At 41.3% G+C, this 3286-nt stretch overlaps 1 long non-coding RNA gene across 1 annotated transcript; it reads left to right on the top strand.

Moving 5' to 3' along the window:
- The first annotated feature begins 821 nt into the window (after nucleotides 1-821).
- On the top strand, nucleotides 822-2982 carry LOC136320093 (uncharacterized). The gene is made up of 3 exons (XR_010728260.1): nucleotides 822-864; nucleotides 1844-1953; nucleotides 2726-2982. It is a non-coding gene; the product is annotated as an uncharacterized lncRNA (long non-coding RNA).
- Nucleotides 2983-3286: the final 304 nt, after the last annotated feature.

Genomic DNA, 3286 nt, shown 5'->3' with positions numbered 1-3286 from the left:
CAGAGGGTGAAGAATCTCATGTTGCAAATCTATGACTTTTTTTCTTTTCCCTATAGTTCTTTTAAGTTGTAGCATTATCTGTTATCAAGGTATGCCATCAACAAGACTTTGTGTCACTTTGCTTTCCCCTCTTCTTCTTTTGAATTGTTTGAAGAGGAAATATTTGGGAGACAGGTAGTTCTCACCACTATAGGGCACTTTGAAGATTTTTCAGAGCTGTAATAATATAAATTAATAATGTTATGAATACCAAAAGATGTCAGTGGCATTGGTGGTATTTTTTTTTAGGCTTACAGGAAACTCCCAGTTGAGTCAACCTATTCACCAGCCAAGCAGAACAAAGTTCTGCAGTAAAGGGAGAGATGCAGACAATGGTGATTAGGGCATCAGTGAACACAAGTGGTATTAGTAGACACATAGGGTACCAAATAAAGGTTAAGTAAAAGTACCAACTATAGACACAATCTACTGATTTTGCCTGGAAAGCTTATCCTCACTAGGGAAATCCTGCTTTCATCTTTTCTTGTCCAAATCAGATGGAAATTTTTAGAACCCTATAAGCAGAAAGACCAGCTTAAAGGATTTGTTCATTATTCCCAACTAAAGCACCCCAAGGCTGTCATTAACATGCTGTTATAAACTAAATGTTTGTGTCTCCATTCACATATTAAATCTCTAAGCCTCTATTTGTTAATATTTGGAGAGGGGCCTTTGGAAGGTGATTAGGTTTAGATGAGGTCATGAGGGTGGGGCCCTCATGATGGGATTAATTCCCTTTTAAGAAGGGGAAAAGACGGCCCTGGCCAGTTGGCTCAGTGAGTGAAGCATTGGCATGGCGTGTGGATGTCCAGGGTTCAATACCAGGTCAGAACACACATAAGAAGCAACCATCTGCTTCTCTTCCCCTACTTCTTCCTCTTCTCTCTCTCTTACTCTCTTGCAGCCATTGGCTCAATTGGCTCAAGCATCAGCCCTGGATGCTGAGGATAGTTCAGTTGATTCAAGCATTGACCCCAGGTGGGGATTGCCAGGTGGATCCTGGTTAGGGTACATGCGGGAGTCTGTCTCTCTACCTCCCTTCCTCTTACTTAAAACAGGGGTGGGGGGAGACACTAGAGCTCCATCCCCAGAAGGTGACCATCTACAAGCCAGGATGACAGTCTGCCAGCACTTTGATCTTTGACTTCTGGCCTCCAGAACTGTGAGAAATAAGCCCCCAGTCTATGGTATTTTTTGCTAGCTGCTCAAGCTATGACAGACACCTTTCACTCCATTCCTAAAAGCAGGGTTTTGTGTGTGTGCATGTGTCTTTAAAATTTATTATGATTAAGTGAGAGGCAGGTAGGCAAGGAGGCTGAGAGACAGACTCCCACATGCACTCTGACCTGCATCCACCAGGCAAGCCCCTTACAGGGTGATGCTTTGCTCATCAAATGTTGTGGACTGTATATGGCAAAAAGCCTTTGTAGACTTGAGGCTTAGCAAAAGGCTAAGTTCTCCCCCCTTAACACCCATATTGGCTATGAAGCTGAGTATTTGCACCCACTTCACTTGCTTCCTTGACTTGCTGGAAGCAATTTACATGCCCTTCCTCTGACTCTTTGTTTGTTTTCAGATGTTGGTAGATTTCACTAATGCATCCTGTTTATGCCTTGGGAGAGTTCCTGTTTTAAGCCTTGGGTGTGTAACTTTGTATCAAGGACTTCCTTGATTTGCATATGGCTATATAATAAAGCAAACTGGGTCTATGGGGCACTCGGATATTGCCATCAGCATTTGAAGAGTCCTCTCAGTCCCATTTTTTCTTGATGAGTATGTTTCTTTAATTCTGCACCATTATTAGGAGCTGTGCTGGTCCGTGGCAAGTGGCACCCAAACAGGGACTTAAGTATGAGTACGAGGAAACTAAAACTGAAGGAAGGTGATGGAACTCCTCAAAGTGAAGTGTGCACAGTGAGTAAAGAAAATTTTGGGGAAAGTGTAGTTGGGAGTAAAAGATTATGGGACAAATAGGGTAAAAAAATAAGGGACCTTTTTGTAGAAATGTTTCTGTATGAAGACAGATTGCTGTCTGAAGAGTATCAGGGTAAGCTGGAAACAGAAGGATGTGCATATGAGGATAATTTGGAGTCTGAGGAAGACTTGGGGGATGAAAAACCCATGGCTATGGCTGCCTTAGCCATAGGGCCTCCACTGCCCCTCAGCTCCTCCCTACATTCAACCCTCCGCTCCTCTGTTCCCTTATCGGGCTGATTGCAGAGTCTATAGCTCAAAATATGGGAAATCCCCTCTCCAACAATCTATAGACCAGGCTCAAAATGTAGGGGAAACAATAAATGGCTTTACCTACTTTCCTGTTGTAGAAAGACAAGACGACACAGGCAGACTAGTGCAAGAACATAAACCTATACCTTTTAGAACTCTGAAAAAGCTTAAACTTGCTTGTGTTCAGTATGGGCCTACTGCCCCTTCTTCACTTGGTTTATCAGATACTATTAGTGCAAAGGGTCTTCCCCCAAATGACTGGTAGGCGATTGCTTGTGCTTGTCTCTCCGGGGGTGATTATTTGCTGTGGAAGTTGGACTTTCTTGAGAATGGATAGGAGACTCAAGTATTAGGAAAATTACAGCTTTTCCTGTCATGGTCTGATTTTTTTTTAATGTTTTAACTACAATCTTCTGAACTATCATTTTGTTTCTTTCTTATTCTTTGCCTGGAAATTGAGGCAGGGGACCTGTGTTGGATCTGACTATAGAAAATATCCCAGCAGCTGCCGAGAGCAAATTTTCTCAGGGAGATTTTGTTTAGTCACATCCTTCAGTCCCTCTGTCTGGAAATGCCCTGACTAATATCAGGCAGGCATCTTTCTAATCTGGATGTGCTCTGAAATCCCGGGTTTCTCTCTGGTTTGTCTGGTTCATCTAATTCTTGTTTCTGTTTAGTCTTTGTTTAATGTTGTCTAAAATGTGTCTGTTTTTAAGGCCTGAATTAAGGGGTTTTTTTGCATGCAAAAATTGGAAATGCTGGCTCTAATATTTAGAAAAAATAAAAGGTTTTTTGAACTTATAAGAAGTGCTCTTTAAATTTAAATAGAATAGAATGTAAATCCTTAAGACTTACTGATTTGGTTAGTGCATTGTAAGGTGTGTTCAGAGTTAAGAGCCAAATAGCAATTTAAGTATTAGGATTAATCAAAGTTATATGTTATACTTGTGTTTTTGTGTGTGTAAATTGTCTTGTTTATGTGTAAGGTTATACTCAGTTAGGCAAAACAAAGGAATTAAGC

Source organism: Saccopteryx bilineata, chromosome 1 (assembly GCF_036850765.1).
Source record: "Saccopteryx bilineata isolate mSacBil1 chromosome 1, mSacBil1_pri_phased_curated, whole genome shotgun sequence".
Classification (NCBI taxonomy): domain Eukaryota; kingdom Metazoa; phylum Chordata; class Mammalia; order Chiroptera; family Emballonuridae; genus Saccopteryx; species Saccopteryx bilineata.
Note: the sequence above shows the minus strand (reverse complement) of the source record. Positions and strands in the feature narration are given on the sequence as shown.